This window comes from Acinonyx jubatus, chromosome C2, assembly GCF_027475565.1.
Source record: "Acinonyx jubatus isolate Ajub_Pintada_27869175 chromosome C2, VMU_Ajub_asm_v1.0, whole genome shotgun sequence".
Taxonomy (NCBI): Eukaryota; Metazoa; Chordata; class Mammalia; order Carnivora; family Felidae; genus Acinonyx; species Acinonyx jubatus.
The window spans coordinates 51311405-51332491 of record NC_069384.1 but is presented as its reverse complement, the minus strand read 5'-3'; the positions used below and the strand labels follow the sequence as shown (position 1 = coordinate 51332491).

The 21087-nt window shown below is 32.4% G+C and overlaps 1 long non-coding RNA gene across 2 annotated transcripts in view; it reads left to right on the top strand.

The window, feature by feature from the left end:
* The window catches only part of LOC128315162 (uncharacterized), a 137823-nt gene that overhangs the window by 97479 nt on the left and 19257 nt on the right, over positions 1-21087 (top strand). For both annotated transcript variants that reach the window (XR_008297632.1, XR_008297631.1), the window contains one exon: positions 13112-13359. This is a non-coding gene — a long non-coding RNA (uncharacterized LOC128315162). The remainder of the gene's footprint in view (positions 1-13111; positions 13360-21087) is intronic.

Here is a 21087-nt window from a genome sequence, read left to right as displayed (position 1 = left end):
TAAACATAAACATCATATAACCCAGTAATTTTGTTCCTAGCTATCTACCAAAGAAAAGCAAAAACACATGTCCACACAAACACTTGGATATCCGTGGTCACACAACATTATTCAAAAGAGTCAAAAATAGAGAAAATTCAAATTTCCGTGAAATGATTAAATGGATATTAGTCAGCAATAACTCAGCATGGTACACAGATGCTACAATTATATAGCATCAATATAGTTATATGCTACAATATAGTTAGGCCTAAAAAACACTATGCTAAATGAGAGAAGGCAGAGACAGAAGGTAATATATTGTACGATTTTATTTACATTCAATTACCAGAAAGGGCAAAACTATAAATATGGAAAGCGAATCCAAAGTCTCTTAAAACTGTGAATGGGAGTAGGGATTAACTGCAAATGGGTACAAGATAACTTTTTTGGGATAAATAATGTGTTCTAAGACTAAACCGTGCTGCTAGTTGCACAAAGGTGTAAATATACTAAAACTTGTTAAAATGTACACTTAAAATTGGTGGACTTTGTGGCATGTAATATATCCTTCAATAAAGCAGGTAAAAAATAAAAAGAAAGAAAAGAAACAGGGAGGGAACAATGTGACTTTTATAGAGTAAAGAAAGAAAAAAAACCATGTGGGATATGGTCAGAGATGGAGTCAGTGGTCCTATTCTATAATCACTGAAGTCTTGGTATCAGAGTTTAGATGTTTTTACAAGGCTATGGAAAGTTTGAGTATTAGAGAGACTGGAATTAATTTATGTTTTTAAAAGATGCTCTATGTTGACTTATTTTATGTGGTGAGATTGACTAGAACCAATTATGATGCTGTTACAGTAGTTCAAACAAGAAATGATGGAAGCTAGACCAAGCATGTTGCAGTCAGGTGGCAAAAAGTAGTCTGTTTGGCAAGTGGAACGTCCTATTTCATGGATGTGTTTGGGCCTCTAGAATTTTGGAATGTTTATTGCCATGTAATGTGAGTAAATAGCATCCCTATCACATCCCCACTCTTCAACCCAGTGCTGAACACAACTGTAAGTCAGTACTCAAGTCTCAGCCTTAGGAATTCCAGTTAAAGGGAGGAGCCATGGAGAAGATACAGATCAAGGAAGTGTGATGCACCCACACTGTAACTGTTAAAAGCAATACATTTTTTTTTTGTTTTTCATGTGCCTATATAAAGACGCACTGAAATGGCCATGTCAAGTTTTTTTTAACCTTAAAATGATGTATTCTTATTTGGGACTGCAAAATATTACCATATAGGTTCATGATAGTCACCCTAAATAATTGAGTAGAACTCAAAATGGACCTCAATTTTTATAATATGTGATGTGTAATTTGGGTTAACTGTTTAGTACTCAAATCAAATATACATTACAGAAATCTGAATAAAATTTCTTCCTCATATTTGAAGTATGAGTTTCTATTACAATAAGGCATTTTGTTTTTAAAGAATAATTTCAGAGTAATTTTAAGTAATTAAAATTTTGAAAGGTAATTGTGAAAATTGTCTGCATGAAGGAAGTAGTTATAGCAATTTATCTTTGCTTTTTATAGGTTGAACTTATGAAACTAAACATAATATTTTTAAATTTTTAGAGAATAATTTAGGAAGAAGCATTGTAAAGCTGGCTTCAAGTATTTTCACATTAGAGTTTTTATAATTTTCCTTATTCAGGAAATTGAGGTGATGGAAAAGTTTGTATTACTACCAATTACTACATATAAGAAATTTGAAAAGTTTTTTTTCCAAGAAGTTTAAAGTATAAGCTCCACATCTAAATGTTCAACAATCAGTTTTTGTTTATATAGTGAATGCTACGTGACATTTTTATGACTATTCAGAGTCAGTTTTACTTTTTTTCTGCAATGCAAACTCTGTTACCTGAAGTAAAAAAATTGTTCCCATGTGATGCTTCTGATTGTCTTGATTTTCTCATAATTGGTTTACTAATTTGGAATTCACCCAGTAAGAATAGTTTTATAGTTAAAAAAAACACAAAAAAACCTCTGGAGTAACACATAAACCCCAACAGGTTATTTGCAGAAGACAATAAAAGTTTGTTTTTATTTATTTAAATATCAAAATAGATGTTAACGATTACAGGAGAAACTCTCTTCCGCTGTTTCATTTGTTCAGTGTCTTTCCTTGTATCTCTGCCATCGTTGGCACATGGCTTCCTTCTTGCTTCTCTGTATTAAGCTAATAAATGGGAAAGACCATGGAGGGTCTCGCCTGGGAGTTTTATCTCGGTCAGTATGGGAAGATGTGTATATCAATACTTTTCTTTCCGTAACTGGTCAGGACTCATGCAGATGGTCAAAAATAATAATTTGCTTCTTTGTCCAAAAAAGAAGGAAATGAGCTTCGGGTGAGGAGCAGGTGGTCTCTACCATTACCATGAAAGAGGTGTACATTACTTTCAGATATCTAGAGAAAGAATCTTCATTTAAAAATTTAAAAAAATAATAAATAAAAATACCAAAGAAAATTACTCTGTTCAATATTCATATAATGTCCACATCAGGATGGGATTCTTTCATCCTACTATTTCTTTCTTTCTGTCCTTTTAGAAAAATAACTTTATTGAAGCATGATTCATATACCATAGTACCCCCTTTAAAAGTGTGCATTTCAGTGGTGCATCCAGCACCACTATCTAATTCTAGAACAATTTCAGAATCCCAAAAAGAGACTCTCTGTACCTGTTAGCTATCACTCTCTCCCTGTCCCCTGTTCCCAGATGCTGGAAACCACTAATTTACTTTCTGTCTTTATGGAATTTCCTATCCAGTACATTTCAGATAAATGGAATCCTATGGTATACTGCCCTTTGTACAGTGCTTCTTTCACTTAGTATATTTTCAAGTTTGATCTATGTTGTAACATGTATCAGTACTTCATTTATATTTTATGGCTGAATAATATTCCACTATATAGATATTTTACATTTTGTGTATGCATTCATTACTTGTTTCCACTGTTTCACTATTATGAATAATACTGCTATAAACATTTTTGTATATATTTTTGGGTAGACATATGCTTTCAGTTCTTGGGGGTGCATAACTAAGAGCAGAACTACTAGATTGTATGGTAACTCCATATTTAACCTTTTAGGGAAGCTCTAAGCTGTTTTCTAAAACTGCTGCAATATTTTGCATTCTCACCACTAATGTATGAGGGTTCCAGTTTCTTCATCTCCTCACCAACACTTGTTATCATTTATCTTTAGGGTGCTAGGCATTCCACAGGGTGTAAAGTGGTATCTCAATTTGGAAGGTATTGCCATCTACCAATATTGTCTTCCTACCATGAAAATGGGATGTCTTTCCCATTGATGAAATGGGATGAAAATGGGATGTCTTTCCATTGATTTTGGTCCACTTTCATTTATTTCAACAGTGTTTTATAGTTTTTAGTATAATGTACTTCTTTTGTAAATTTATTCCTAAGAATTGCATTCTTTCTGATGCTACTGCAATTAGAATTATTCTTTTAATTATTATTATTTAATTATTATTCTTGTCAGGTTATTCCTTGCTAAAATATAGAAATGCAGTTGATATTTGTGTATTGATCCTGTATACTTCAACTTTGCAGAACTCATTATTAGTTCTAATTGTGTATTTGTGTGTGTGTGTGTGTGTGTGTCCTTTAGGATTTCTATATATAAAAGATTATACCATTTGCAAATAGAGATAATTTTACTTCTACTTTTCAAAACTGAATGCTTTTATTTCCTTTTCGTGCATAATTTCCTTGACTAGAACCATGAGCACAGTGTTGACTAGAAGCATGAGAGCAGATATCTTTGTCACAATGTTAGGGCAATTAGTCATTCATCACTAAATATAGTGTTAGCTATGGGTTTTCCATAGACGATCTTTGCTGGGTTGAGGAAATTTCCTTCTATTTCTAGTTCATTGAATTTTTTCCTGTTCTTATGTTTTCTTTGTTTTGATTCAAGACAACAGAAAAGTTCTGTGAAAGACACAGTTTGTTGAGCTCCAAAAGGAAATTAAACTTTTGGTTCATTTTTTAAAAGAATATACATTTTAATATGCAGTACTTTGTTGCATGGATGAGTCAACATTCTTATGGCAACATGTGCTTTTTTAGTTACTTTGCCAACTTGTGTGCTTAATTCACAACATCACAACATGATAATTACTGTGATCTTTAAACAATGCATCACAGCACTTAAAATTATTAACTAATGTTTATCTAGAAAAACTGTATGCAATGGGAATGGTATAATTTAGCCTTTAATTCTGAAATGAAAATCATTAAACTTTGTGTATAAGACAGTAAAAAAGTATAAAAGGTAAGATAAAAATTCAAATTAGACACTTAGTTGATATCACACACAAATTTTTAAATAGTAGTTAAACAAAGAGATTCTACTCATCTTATGTTCTGCATACCATTGGAAATAGTTTTGCATTATTTATTAAGACAAGGGAATCTATTATTTCCCTAAGGATCTGTAAATCTAGTTTTCTACAAAGAATAACTTTAGAATATCAATTAAGTTATGCTTATACTTTATGAGTATATTATATCCGTATTAGTATTTAATAATTTAATGTTGGATAAATATATAACACTGCATCATTATGCTTTATGAATCTACAGAATTAAAGTATTTCATCAAAGCTATTATTACTGCTTTTTATTAGGAATGCTGATCTTTGATTATAGAAGGTAGGGATACAAAAAGTTTTATCAAATTTGCCATTAGAAAAATTTCTACCATAAAATACTTACAATATTTTAGGTAAATAAATGGGTTACAGATTAGCTTTTACAGTGTAATTCCATTAAAATATATACACAAGGAATAACTTCTTTAAAGATTATATTACTTGATTTTATTTAATACTAGGTTGTAGGAGAAATACCTCTTAAAAAAGGTACACCTTGAAAACAACTTGATTTAATTTATTAGTTTGAGATATAACTTTACGTATATATTGATAAGTGACAAAAAGTATTAGACAGAGTTCATTTTATTATAAGTGACAAATGTCTTAAACAAACGAAGTGAATTTATTGGTTTATATATTTGGGTAGTTTAGCCATGATGTTGGCTTTGGCCCAGCTATAGCAGAGGTTCAAATAACAGGCAGTTATCATTCAATGAATTAAGTTTTTTTTTTTTTAATTCATATAAGGCTTTCTTTGTTTCTTTGCTGACATCATTCTTAGGCAGGTCCTCAACAAATGTTAGCAACAGAGACAAATATTATTTTTTCAGCTATTGATCCTGGTAGAAAAAGCAAGATCTTTTTCTCCCTCAGTTGCCTAAGCTTGGGTTATTTACCAATCTCTTAATCAAAGGATATAGTCAAGAAATTGGAGAGATTTGATTAACCAGGCTTGAACCACATAGTTTCCATAGTTTCTACAAAATATGTTCAGTCCTGACCAAAAAGGACTGAGAATATGACAGAACAGCTCCTCAAAGGAAATGTTCTGTAGTAGAAAAGAAAGAAAGGAAGGAAACAGATAATAATTATTCTGTGGGAAGAAAATAATCATTGCAATATTTTTGTTGTTTTTCAAAGTTTTCAGATTCTGAGAATGGAAAACCATTTAATTTATATAGCTATTCTTACTGAGTCACCTAGAAAAGTAGACTAAATAATAAAAAAAAAAATTATCAAGTCCTGCTTTCAGTAATGATAGGATAAACCATTCCAGAAAACCCTCCTCTGCAGAAAATAGCTAATAACCTAGACATACTGCAAAAAACAATTACCTAAAATTACCAAGGAGTGAAAAGATGTAGTTGGACTCTGGTGGAGAGTTCACACAGGCTTGGAAGAATAGAAAGAGATCTTTGCAAGCAAGCAAGAAAATCTGTTGCCAGCAATCTTGCACAATAAGAAATTCTAAAAGAAGTTCTTCAGGATGAAGAGAAACTAGTTCCTCAAGAAAGAGTGAGGAACATCAGAAGTGGAAACTATCTGGATCAAGGTTAGATTCATGGTTGTGAGACCAATGCAATTTAAAAGGATTCTAAGCTAAGAAGGAGGCCCTATGCTTGGGAATAAATACTCTGTGGCCGCCATTTTGAATTTTCTAATAACTTTATTTTTGAAGTTTATTTTATTTTATTTTTGAGAGAGAGAGAGAACGCAAGTGGGGGAGGGACAGAGAGAGAAGGGGAGAGAGAGAATCCCAAGCAGGCTATCAGCTTGGAGCCCAGTGCAGGGCTCAGTTTCTCAAACCATGAGATCATAACCTGAGCCAAATTCAAGAGTCAGACTCTTAACAGACTGAACCACCAAGGCCACCCCCTCTAATAATTTTGTCTTTGAATTTTTCTTTTGTATGGGAAGTCTGATGGGATAAGGAAGCACTTGGGTACCTAAGCCCTTGGAGTCTCAGCTCCCACATGGTGCTACTTCCAACACTACTACAGGAGACTTCTTAGGTGCTTACATCCAGGAATCACTGCTATCTGCCCCCAGCATAGGCCTGGCTACAGGTTTAAGGTGGGTCAGGGTCAGGTGTGTGTGCCCAGGACCCTGAATTGAGTTGGGGGCTGATCATATATGAAGATATGGACTCACTCCATGAATATCCTCAAGCCAGAGAGAGCTTAACATTAAATAGTAAATTAAAAAAAACCATGACAAGTTACGAGAGAGAGATTGTGGTAAAAAGAAAAGATTTTTTCTTAATTTTTAAAAACAGAGCCCCACATTTTAATTTTAACTTGATGTTACCAATTATATAGCTGGTCCTGATTTGAGTGAATGCAAAAATCTACTTATAATTGCCTTTTTCCCTTAATTTAAAATGTACCATCACCTTATATAGTTTATGACATGCAAAACCAAGCATGTAAGACAAGGAGAAAAATTTGAAATGAGTCTAGGCTGTTGCCTTGTATACGTGAGTATGTGAACAATGGAGGGTAGATGCTGGTGAGCAGTACACATTTACTGGAGAAATTGAAATCAGGTCTCCTCAACTAAGTTCTCTTTTCTATAACTTTTAGACTAGAGATAATTGTAGTCTTTACAGCATGCCCAAGAGTTAGGGTTGGGTGAAGGGAACTCCCTGAAAAACGTTGCCATATTTCTGGCTAGAGAATCAGAAAAGTGGATTCAAGATTCCATGTAGGAATTCCAGAAGAGAAAAGAGCTGGAGAGAAGAATCCCCAAATCTGTTTATCCATTTATCTGACTCCCAAATCATGCATCTGCAGAACAGACTAAGGAAACCCAATTAAAGAAAAACTACCAGAACAAAACCCAGAGGTATCTCATACTAAACAAAGTATTTCAGTTCAAACTCAGACAAGAAAGTTACCTCCTAAAGCAAATAAAAACAGTCAATGGAGTGAAATAACAAAATCCTGAATCATTGCAATTTAACATTGATGCTGTCCAAAATGAAGTTCAAAAAACCTGATAACTAGGAATAACTAGGAATGAAACATAGTTTCAAGAGAAAAGGAAATCAATTGTCTGGCCTTGGGATGAACCAAATGTTTGAGCTAGGAGACATAAATTTTAAAGAGGTTATTATAACTATCATCAACGAGGAAAAATAAAATGTTTCCAAAGCATGAATATATTAATAAAAAAATAAAAACAAGGAAAAAGAACCAAATTAAAATTTTATAACTAAAAATGTATAATATCCTAAAATAAAAATTCAGTAGGTGGACTTATTAGCCAAATGAATGTGAAAGAGGAAAAAAATGATCCAAAATATAGACACACTACAAATATTTCAAGATAGGTAACAGATAGAAAAAAAATTTAATGAACAGGGCTTCATGAATCTGTTAGGTGATAACAAATGATTGAATGAATGTTGAAATACCAGAAAGAAAAGGGAGATTGGGGCACAAAAATATTTAAAGAAATAATGGTTAAAATTTTTCCAAATTTTATGAAAAGTAGATACTGGCTGATATAAGGTTTTAAATTAAATGAACACTAAGCAAAGTTAACTCAAAAAATTCCATGTTAACATACGTTATAGTCAAACTCTTAAAAGCCAAAGCTAAACAGTGTATCAAAGCAGCAGGGAAAAAATAAAAGCAATAACAAACATATTCTGGGTAGGGGAACAATGTCCAAATTCATGGCTAACTTAACATCAGACACCATGAAATCCCAAAAATGGAATGGAAAAATTTCTAAAAGTGCTGAATGAGAAAGATCTCTTAACCGAGAATTCTTTCTCTGGCTAAATTTTTTAAAAATGAAGGCAAATTCACATTTTTAAATTTAATGTAATTTAATTTTTAATGTTTATTTTTGAGACAGAGAAAGACAGAGTCTGAATGGTGGAGGATCAGAGAGAGAGAGACACAGAATATGAAGCAGGCTCCAGGCTCCAAGCTGTCAGCACAGAGCCTGACACGGGGTTCGAACTCACGGACTGAGATCATGACCTGAGCTGAAGTCAGATGATTAACCGATTGAGCCACCCAGGCGCCCCATAAACACTTTTATATTTTACATTTTCCATATAGTAATGAGGCTATTTTAAATATCACGTATATGACAATGACTGTGAAATAAAAGAATAGCCAAAAAAGCATCAAGAATATTCAAGTTAAAAGAGAATTCTGAAAATATTTAAATAATCTTGTAAAAAGTTAGAAAGGGAGTAACAGAGGATGAAAAATATGAGACAAGTAGAAAACAAGAAGTAAAATGGTAGACCTATATTATTTTAAATTTTAATTGAATAAACACACCAGTCAAAAGGCAGAGACTATTTGAATGGCCAAAAAAAAAAATAATAATAATACAAAAACCAGACGCAACTCTATGTGGTCTTCATGAGACATATTTTAAATTTACCGACACAAGATGAAAGTGAATGGATAAGAAAAATGTATCATGCAAATAGTAGTCTTATAAAGACTGGAGAGACTATATTAATTTCATAAAAAAATGGACTTTAAAGTCAAATTTACTAGCAAACATAAGAGGGACATTTTATAATGATAAAGTTCAAGACAACAAGAAGATATAACAGCTAAAAATATGAATCTTTGAAGTACATGGAACAATTTTGACAGAATTAAAGGAATAAATAAAGAACTTCACATTCATAGCTGCTCTCTGAGCAACTAGTCAAATCATGAGGAAAGAGACAAAGGTCTGAACAGTGCTATCAACTACACTGATTTAATTGATATTTATATATTAAAAATTCACTCTACAACAATAGAATACATATTCTCCTTCAGTTCATATGATGTATTACCCAAGATACAAACATTCATGAACTCATCACAACAAATTTAAAACATTTGAAATTATACAGAAAATGTTTCCTGACTGCAAGGGAATTTAGCTAGAAACATTAATAAGATAACAAGAAAAGAAAAACCTGAAATATTTGAAACTAACCATATACTTCTAATTATAGGGTCGACAAAGAAATCAGAATTCAGATTAAGAAAGATTAGAAGCAAAAAGAATAACTTAAAATATTGTGAAAATTAATATTCATGAAAATACATCAAAATTTGTGGGATATATTGGGGCACCTGGGTGGCTCAGTTGGTTGAGCATCTGACTTCGCCTCAGGTCATGATCTCAGGGTTCGAGCCCTGTGTCGGGCTCTGTGCTGACAGCTTGGAGCCTGGAGCCTGCTTTGGATTCTTTGTCTCCCTTTCTCTCTCTCTGCCTCTCTGTCTCTCTGTCTCTCTCTCTCTCAAAAATGAATAAATGTCAAAAAGACATAGATAAATCAGTGCTTTCAAAGAAGTTAATGTTTTTAAGTACCATAGTTAGAAAGAAGTGCAATCTCGAATCAATGTTTTAATCCTCCACCTTAAGAAACTGAGAACAAATTAGCAAATAAAACCCAAAACACATATATAAAAATAAATAATGAAGAAAAAAATCAGAAATTAACAAAATATAACATAGAAAACAATAGGGAAAAATCAATGAAACCAAATTCTAGTTCTTAAAAAAAAATCAATGTAATTAATTAACCTTTAGCCAAATTGATTGAAAAAGAGAGAAAGAAGACATAAATTACTAACATCAGAAAAGAAAGGGGGGACAATTTTATGCCAAATAAATTTGAAAAACTGTACGAAACATAAATTTCTGGAAAGATACAAATTAGGTAAACTGGCACAACAACAAATAGAAAACTTGAACAGTCTTAAGTAAATGAAATAAATTAAGTTTGTAACTAAATATCTTTCCCCAAAAGACAACTCCACACCAAGCTGGCTTCACTGGTGAATTCTAGCCAAAATGTAAGGGAGAAATAATACCAATCTTAGACAAACACTTTAGGAAAATAGAGTAGGAGAGACTATTTCTCAAATAATTTTATGATGTCTGGATTATACTAGTTAAAAAATTAAACAAAGACAACACAATAAAAGAGAACTACAAGCCAATATCCCATAAAGCATAGAAGCAGAAACCCTTAAAAATAAGTACAAATGAAATGCAACAAGAGTTTTAAAGAAAAATTCATCATGACCAATTAGAATTTATTCTTAAATATGCTGTTTGGCTAAACATGTAAAAATCAATTAATGTAATTTACTATATTAATAGAATGAAAGAGAAAAATTATATGTTTAGTTCCATGAATGCAAAAAAATGACAAATTTCAAAACTTTTTATTATATAAACTCTGAGCACACCTGAAATAAAAGCAGAATTCTTTACCTGATTAAATAGCCTCTATGAAATATTTACAGTTAGCCTCATATTCTGTTGTGAAAGACTCAATGCTTTCAAACTAAGGTCAGGAACAAAGTAAGAATGTCTGCTCTTACCATTTTAATATTGTCCTGGAGGTCATATCCAGTGTTATAGGTCAAGGAAAAGAAATAAAGGCATAAGACATAATCTAATTGTGGAAGACTCTAAGGGAAATCAGAATACAGCTATTACAACTATTAAGTGACTTTAGCAAGGTTCCAAGATACAAGGTCAATATAGAAAAGTCAATTGTATTTTTATGTTCTAGCAATGAAAACTGAGAAAATAACATAAGCTTTTTTATTCATGACAGCATCAAAATATTACTTAGGAATAAAAACCTGTACTATGAAAACTATAAAACATTGGAAATGGAAAGTTAAGTATGCCTATATATGTAGAGAGATGTGCATAATCATGGATTGAAAGACCTGATATTATTAAAATGGCATTTCTCCCCAAATTGATTTATATATATTCATGCAACTTCAGTCAAAATATTAATAAGTTTTGAGGCACCTGGGTGGCTCAGTCGGTTAAGCATTTGGCTTTGGCTCAGGTCAAGATCTCATGGTTTGTGTGTTTGAGCACTGCCTCGGGCTCTGTGTGGACAGCTCAGAGCCAGAAGCCTGCTTTGGATTTGTGTCTCCCTCTCTCTCTGCCCTCCCCTGCTCATACTCTCTCTCTCTCTCTCAAAAATTAACAAACAAAAAAAAACTTAATAAGTTTTTTCTAAAGAAGTTGAAAAACTGATCAAAATATATATGAAATGGCAAAATCACTTGGATAAAATAAAACATTTTCAAAATGATTAATATAATTAATATATTTGGAGAACTTTTACTACCTGATTTAAAGACTTTCTATAAATCCACACTAATCAAGACAATACATAAACACAGATGAATTAAACGGAATAGGTAGTCCATTAATAGGCATGACGTATATGGTCAATGATTTTAGACAAAAGTGCCATATTAAATTAATGGAGATAGTATGGTCTTTTAAACAGATGGTGCTAAAAATTTTTCTGTACACAAAATAATGAGCCTCAATCCTTACTTCATATGATATGCAAATATTAACTCAAAATGGATCATAGTCCTAAAGGTAAAGGTTAAAATAAACTTCTAGAAGAAAACACAGGTAAAATATTTGTAATATTGAGTTAGGCAAAGATTTCTTTAACAGAAAATAAAAAGCAAATGTGACTGCAAAAACAGAAAAAAGGATAAAAAATGAGTAGGACAAATTAAAAGGAAATTGTAAAATGTAAAAATACACCCAAGTATTTCAGCAAGTATATATCAGGGTATATCAGTGAGATTAAAATTATAACTATTAGAAAGGTGAATTTAGGTGAATATTTAGACAATTTAATTGTGTATATAGGAAATCCAAAGGTTTATATGGATAACTTACTAGAACTAATAACAATGTTTTCAAAGTTATATGGATAACTTACTAGAACTAATAACAATGAGGTAAGACTAATAACAAACAATGTTTGTTTCATACAAACATTGTTGTATGCTAAGTCAACATACAAAAATCACCTGTATTTTTATGAGCTGCAGCAACCAGAAAATGAAATGTAAATATGTCACCAAACAGCATAAAAAATGACACACCTATAAATTATCCTAACCAGAGATATCCAATATCTTCATACAGAAAAATTATTTATTTTAAAAAGTTACTATAAGACTATAGAGATAATTACATAAAAACCTAACCAGTTGAAGATATCTGTCATATTTATAGATTTGAGTAGACAGTCCTGTAAGGAAGTCAATTATTCCAAACTTGAGTTATAGTTTTAAAGTAATCTTAATTGCTTTGTGTGTGTCAATGTACATGTGAGTTTGTGTGCATTTGTGTGCATATCTTTAGAACTATATAAGCTAATGTTAAAATTCATATAAAAATAAGAAAGATATTATTAATGGAAAATAAGCAGGTAGGAAAACTTGCTCTATTAGATTTTAAGACCTGTTTTAAAGTTATAATAATATAGACAGTGTGGCACTGCTTCCAGACAGTACTAATAGAGGAACATAAGATAGTACTGATTGCACACACAGACCCATAAATATTTAGACACTTAGTTTAAGATAAAGAGGGGAAAGGGTGGTGTTCTCAAGAAATGATCTATGGAAAAACTGTAAAATTCATGATTTAAAAAGTAAATGTAACCTTTACATCATGGCATATGAAAAAATCAATTTCAGGAGTTGAAGTTTCAAATAACTTTTATAAGGTACTACTAGAAAACATGCTCATGTCTTTAAGGTAAGGTACTATTTTCTCAACAGGTGACAAAAAAGAACTAAGCATAGAGGAAATGATAGGCAAAATTTATTCAAACTTCTCTTTTCAGAACCCTGCAGTGTGGGAGGTGATATTTGAAACATATATAACTAACAGAAGATACATATAAAGAATATTTTAAAAAATGACAAAGTTTTAAAAATACAGACAACCTAATAAAGAAGTATGAAGAAGACTTGAAGGCACTCCACAAAAGATACTATTCAAATGAAATATTTGAAAACATATTTAACACAATAACTAATCAAGAAATGGCCAGTATTAAGAAGACTGAGGGGTGCCTGGTGCCTCAGTTGGGTAAGTGTCTGACTCTTGATTTTGGCTCAGGTCATGATCTCAAAAGTTTGTGAGTTTGGGCCCCACGTTGGATTCTGTGCTGACAGCACAGAACCTGCTTGGAATTCTCTCTATCTGCCCCTCCCCCACCCACATGCATGCTCTCTCTATCTCTCTCAAAATAAATAAATAAACTTAAAAAACAAAGACTGACCATACCAAAAGTGAGAAACAATGTAAAACTATAATGACTCATATATTGGTGGTAGGAATATAAATGTTCAGAGCCATTTTAGAAAATAGTTTGATATAACCTACTCAAAAAGGTTACTCATTTCTATAACCTAACAATTTTATTACTAAGTATAGCACCACAGAAGAATGTCCACTTGGGCAGCAAAAGTCATGTACAATAATTTTCAGTGCAGAATTTTGTTTTTCTGTTAGCTGCAAACTGGGAACAATCCAACTGTTCATTATCACTGAAATGGTTACATAAATTATGTTATGTTTATATAATGGAATTCTGTGTGGTAATAAATGATCTACAACACATAGCATCATGATAAACATCACAGACATAAAATTGAGCAAAAGATGCCAGATACACAAAAATACATAGTGTTTGATACTCTTTGTAAAAGCTGAAAAGACTAGAAATGTAGAACAGTAGTGTTTAGAGAGGTATAGTGCATACACTGGAAAGATAAAGACAATAATAAAGCACACAAGTGATTATTATTGAAATCATGACAGTGGTCTACTTTGGAGGAAAGGGTTATTATTTGGGAGGAAGTATGAGGTAAGCTTGCCAGGCACCGATGATGTTCTAGTTCATGGCCAGGGTGACAGGGGCACAGTTAAGATACTCCTTTGACCTGTGTATTTATATTTTGTGCACATTTCATATGTGTTATATTTCACAATGAAATAAACCAATGTGTGTGTGTGTGTGTGTGTGTGTGTGTGTGTGTGTATCAACAGTTTAGAAGTCTGTATTTTATTAGAGTTGGGATATATAAGTGGTAATTCCTTGAATTTGCCAAGGTATGTGGCAGTGTGCTGAGAGGGCGTTGAAAGCCACATGCTAAACGTGAAACACCTCTTTTAACTTGAAGTCTGGGGATGGAAAAAGAGAGTTTTCATCAGCACAGCTAAACCATGGCTTTATATTCAACTGGTCACAGATATAGTACAGAATGCAAGGTTGCATGACTTTTAAATCTAACACTGGGTCTTAAATATTTTTAACTGTTAAAAACGTTCTCATTTTTCATGTATCACTTCAAACTATAGTCCTCCAAAACCCATCCAAAATATCCAAACCGTCCTCCTCCACTGAACATACACACATACATACACACACATACAAACTAGAGTGACAAACTCTCTCCTGGAACTTTCTAGGGTTCAAAGCTAAAAATCAGTGCTGAAAAATCCTTCAATTCCTGGCCATCTGGGAAGGTTCATCAGAGGTGCTTTAGGAGAAAAATTTTAAAAGCTCATTCTTATACCACTGTTTTATGCTTTGAACATTAACAATTATAAAATGAAGAATGAAATTATAATTCTAAAATCATGCTAAAACCAAGAAATATTTTGATCTTCAATTATATGATAGATAACCTTGAGTATTTCCTGCTGTTTAGCCCAAATTATGTTTCTGTTCATGCTCAGTGGTATTGGTGGACATCACCCCCACAAGGTTTATTTTACCTGATCTGAGGTAAAACGAGGCTCAGCTAATTTTAGCCAGAGGCAATTTTAAGGCAAGGTTAGGAAATGACTGAGGTTTGACAGATATATAACCATGAAATAAGAGAGAAGAACAAGACATCTGAGAAAGCATGATAGAATAAGTTATTGGAAGAATATTACGTGATTTATGGTAAAAAAAAATGGACTGGAATATATGAAAGGGAATGATGGAAGCATTAAAACTTTTAAATATATAACATTTTTATATGAGATGAGATGAGAGTATTTAGGGTCAATACATTACATTTTGAATCACTGACTCATTTGAAGAGATTTTATTCTCCTTTACTTCCAGATACCTTAAAATTCATTTTTATCATGCTCATGTCTCTGTCTTATGATCCCTTTACATTTTGGCATACACCAGTATTGCTACTAAGAAAGTCATTCTGATTTGGAAATCTTAACTCTATTTCCTGATTTTCTAATTTGAACAGTCATAATTTAGTATCTCTTTTTTATTGTACCATACCATAAAGAAATTAATTCCACAAAGACTAAAATGACTATGAAATTGGTAAAGTACAGAATATGGCAAAAAAAATGGGTCTTATTTTCTATTAAATTGATATATAAGGAACCTGTATCTCCTGTAGGTATTGATGAGTTCCCAAGGACTAGATGCCCTTGCAATTTACTTACACATGCAAAGGTCAATTTCACTTTGGTGAAACAAAACCAAGCAAATGGAATTATCTTTAATTGAGTGACACAGTTCATTGAATCTGCCATTAGTGCTGGTCAAATAGTTCATTTTAGAATCCACTATCGGTGTGGAGGAGAGGTGGCCATAGCCCCTGTGGTATGCTTTGGAGTATGCTGAAAATCTGCGAAGTCCTATTTTATCCCTTCACCTTTCCCCAAAACAATATTTCTATGAAGTTTTGGAGTTTTATGTTATTAAATCTTGTCTCTTTCTTTAAGGTAGCTTTCAGTCCCATAGCTAAGAATGTCATTCTAGATAGTAAGGATTTTCTGAGCCTTCCCGTATTTTTTTGTGACTAACTTTGGGAGCTGCCAAGGCAGACAATCCACGCTGTTTTCAACCCAAAAAGGGCAGAAAGGTGGAAATATGTTTTATAACACTCTCAGCTCTTTCTAACTTGGAGGCATGCTGACTCTCTGGCCTTGTGCCCATGGAAAGAGACAAATGAGATGAAGCCTGTTTTTATTCCTGTTCCCAGTGCTCCCCCATCTAAGAATGACAAAAAAGTAAACTCTCCTGTTGGAAAGAGGCCCTATTTCCTTCACCAGGTCACAAGTTTAAAAGAAAATAATTGGATGCAGTCCTTAAACTGAGCATTTGCTTAAGAACAACTTGGCTGCTATTTTTGGTATTATAATAAGAAAATAAAGAATTTGTGGAGGAGTTTGAAAAACTGAAGTAAAGAAAGGAGCTTTTGAAAGAAAATTCCTATTGTTTGCCTCCAATATCATTGTACATTACAGTACAAATAGCAAAACAAAGAGGAAGACAAATTCACCCTTTATTTGTTTGGCATATTGAACATGAAACTCCCTGATTTCTACTGGCCTCCAAAAAATATTCTTCAATTTCACAAATTATAGAAAATTAGATACATTGTGAAGTAAGTGCTGTGAAGTGTGGAATATAGCATAGTATGTTCTAAACTAGGATGTATGAAAACATCTGAGATGTTAGTTTCCTTATAATACCTCAAGAGTAATAATTTTAAATTTCAAAGTTATCATGAAAGGAAAAAGGTAAATGCTTACTTTATTGGTGCCTCTTCAGTAGAACCTGCTTTCCTTGGTGATCAGGATTAACTGAATCTTTCTTACACAGTGGCATCCAAATTGGAGTGGACACAGAAACTGCTCACAAGTTGGACAAGGGAAACTGTCTTTCATAGGTTTATTTCCATTGAAAGACTTCTGAGTAGATGTGCTCTTTTTTTTTTACCTTTAATAATATTGAGACTATTTTCTTTAAAGCAGTGAAATGAGCAGCAAGGTACAGAAATTTCTCATATAGTCCTGCCCTGCTTGCTGTCTCTCCCCCATTATTAACACCCCCACATGAATCATATGTTTAGTACAATTGATAAAGTACATTGACACAACATAATCAACCAAAGTTCATAGTTGATTACAATTCACTATTGGTGTTATATGTTGTATGGGTTCGGACAGATGTACAATGACAAGTATTCATCATTACAGTATCCTACAGAGTATTTTCACTGCCCTAAAAATCCTTGGTGCTACCCATTCATCCTTTCTCCATCTCTAACCTCAACTGGTTCTTTTTTAAGAGTTAAGTTTGATGCTGATGGGAAAGATTTTAAAAAACAACTCTATTGTCACACTGACTCTACATGACAACAGGCATAGCAGTGTGGATCCCAAAAAGTATAAAAATCCTGATGTAATTTGCGCTAGATTATAGTTTTCCTGCACAATCTGAAGGAAAAAGAACCTTCACTCATTCAATGTCCATTATACTTGTGACTCCCAATTATCTATCTTCAATCTTTTCTGGATTTTTTCATCTGAACATCTAGTATAACATGCCTAGACTTATTTCCTTTTTTCCCCACCTTTCAAAACAACCTCTTTTTTACAACCCCATTCTACAAAGAAGATAGCACTAGAGTGCCAGTTAATTTTTTCATCTAGTGTTATGATCAAATGTTTTGTAAAGAGTCTGTCAGGTTATTAGAAAAATGCAGTGATGATCTGTGATATTCAATAATTTTTTATTTCTATAATGATGTTATTCCACTCTGGAACAGATATCACAATTTCAGAAATTTGGTTCGAGAAAATACATTTTTGAAATGGTAATTTATGAAAAGTTGAAATGCTACTTTTTAGTATCGCCATTCAATAATGTCATTATAATGTTATTAGTTTGCAATTGCAGCATATATGTTTAGAATATTTATATAATAGTGCTGATTAATAATTTTACCATTATGAATTTTTGAATAGGTTAAAAGGAAAGGTAATAGAAAGATAAATCATAGGAAAATTTTCTTTCCCCTTTGGTTTTGTTTGGACAAATTCAAAATAGCTTATGAAAAGAAAATTATCTTTATCTCTCCATACCAAGTAGGATGGAGTGAGGCTTTGTCATTTTGACTTTACATATTTATTTACTTGCTAAAATAATTATTCTAAATATTTAGAGATAATTAGGTGGTCCCTGGTTTTCTTATAATAGTGATAGCTCACTGAGCTTTTGGTAAAACTGCTATCAATCCCAAAACAAAATTCAGAATGTTGCTGTAATTTCACAGGTTACAGCAAGTACTCAGTCAGCCACATACAATTACTTAATATTAGTAACAGTAAGTTTTTACTAAATGACAATTTTTAAGCTCAAAATCACAAGAAAAAGAATGACAACGTAAACAATTTGATGTTTTCAGTTCAAACTGAGATTAACATGTTCTGTATAATAAAACTGTATTTTTTAAACAATTTCTTCATTTTATATTTTCAAAATTAGGCATTTATGCTGAGTAATACTTTATTAAGCAGTCTACCCTTATGGTTGTTATTCAACATGGAAAGATAATGCTCTGCTTCGATAAAATGATTGTATTTTATGTATAATATCAGTAAGGGCCTAGGTGAAATTGAAGCAGTTTGACATAATAGTTAAGAACATGCTTTATTGAAGTATAATTGACAAAGAAAGCTGAAAAAAATAGTTAAGAACATGATTCTGGACCAGACTATTGGCTGTCAGTGTTGGCTCCTTCACAGAGATATGTATAGTTCTGAGATCCAGGGGCATATATGACTCATCAGAATTACTACATAAATGTTTAATTAATTAATTAATTAATAAGGTCTAAAAAATAAAAACAATAAAAAACAGAAATTTGACATGCATAGAGATTTATGACAGTGTTACCATAATGTAAATGACTCAATTTAATTTTTAATCATATATAATTATAATTACATTGCCAATGATTTGGTAAATAATTTAAATTTTTTATTTGCATTATGTGTTTTTCAAAGTGGTCTTCTTTTTACTTTAATTGTTAGCATGCAAATATCAAATAAATCAAAACTTTACTTTGATAGATTAAATGATAGAAAATGATGAACTGTAGTCCCTTTCTCTAATCAACTACCAAAGATCAGAGCTGTCATATTGGCCCTCAGCATATCAAGAAACTGAAGCAAAATTTTTAAATACCTTCCAATTGGACCAAGAGTGTTTTTCATATGAGAAATGTGATAATGAACTCTTCATCACATAATTTTAAATTATGACAATGGCATTATCCTTGCATACACCGGATTACAAAAATGCTTTCAGAAGTTGTCAGTTGAAATGGAGCCAAATATCAAAGATAATCTATTACCTGGCACATCTTTGCATTTGCCAATTATATCCAAGACTTCTGAATTCCTTTTGTTAACCGCAAAAATACCAAAAATAACTGGGGTAATAAATGCTTAAGAGATGTTATTTGAAAAATAATTTCTGATTTCTTCAGTATAAATTTGAGAAGTAGAGAGATCTATTAAGACTGTGTTTTAATATTCCAGCTCTATTTCTGTCTCTATCTCTCTGTATCTTACTCTTTCTCTTCCTTACACACATACACATATGTGTGTGTAAGTAATTTGGTCTTTAAAAGGCTTAGCTAATTGCAGATATGAAGGATACTCCAAAAATTGCACAATTCACTGAATTCTTCATCTCTTCTATTTTATTTGAATACAGGGTTAGATACATTAAAGTATCATGAGTTTTGTCTGTTCGAACAGAGGCTCAGCACCAGATTAAGTGTTCCTCCAATTCAATAATATTTTAGCCCATTTTTTTAGAAAAATTGAGCTAAAGCTTAACTTTATACAGCCACAGTTTTGTTTCCTCATCAGTGGTAGCATACTGATTTTACTAGCTCTTCAAGGCCACACCCCATAGTTCTGGAACATTTATGTTCCCTGAGCTTTCATATAACACATGGCCTCTACCTGTACATGTTGCATGGCCTTACTCTATATATTGCATGGGTTCTGAAATATACACATGAGACAACAGACAAGTTTCAAAGAATTCAGCTTTTGTAGAATATAGATGATAAAACTATGCTCATTATCCACTAGCTGGGTTGTTGGCCTAAAGTTTTTTTAAAAAAATTTTTTAATGTTTATTTTATTTTTGAGAGAAAGAGAGACAGAGTGAGAGCCAGGAAGGGGCAGAGAGAGAGGGAGACACAGAATCTGAAGCAGGCTCCAGGCTCTGAGCTGTCAGCACAGAGCCCAACGCGGGGCTAGAACCCACGAACTGTGAGATCATGACCTGAGCCGAAGTCGGACGCTTAACCAACTGACCCACCCAGGCGCCCCAAAAGTTTTTGATTCAAGCTACAAAAAGTAATTTTGTGACTTAATGTTTTTTCTAGAAGCCTTTCCTCCGTGCATTAAGACAATATAGGTGTGTGTAAATAGCTGTTTCCTAAAGGGACAGATTTAGAAGGACAGAATAGTCAATATTCGAATTCACTTCTGTGAAGGATATAAACATTTAAAAAAATTTCTTTCTGATTCCTATACACTTTTTAAAAAATACAAAATCCTAATCAACTGAAGAGACTCATCAAAAATAAAATATATAAAACAATGAAAAATTTTTTATTTTTTAAGTTTTTCTAATTTAGGATTCAAACATTTGCAAGTGCTGTGATTTAGAGGTAATCTTTATCATAGATGTTAGATAAACACCCCAAATTCTTCTTGGTTATGTCTTCTTTGACATGAAATAAGAATGGAGTTACTAAAGGTAAACACTAACAATGCCATAGCTTGTCAGTTTCTGTGCATTATGTGAATGAATGCGTGTGTGTTTATACATGAGAGGGAGAGAGAATGAGAAAGTGCAAGGTTAACAAGAAAAACATCTCTGCTGTGTTATTGTCTTGCAATATTGATAACTTATTATGAGCTAAAGACCACACTTTATTCAGATTTCCCTTGCTTTTACCTATTGTCTTTTTTCTG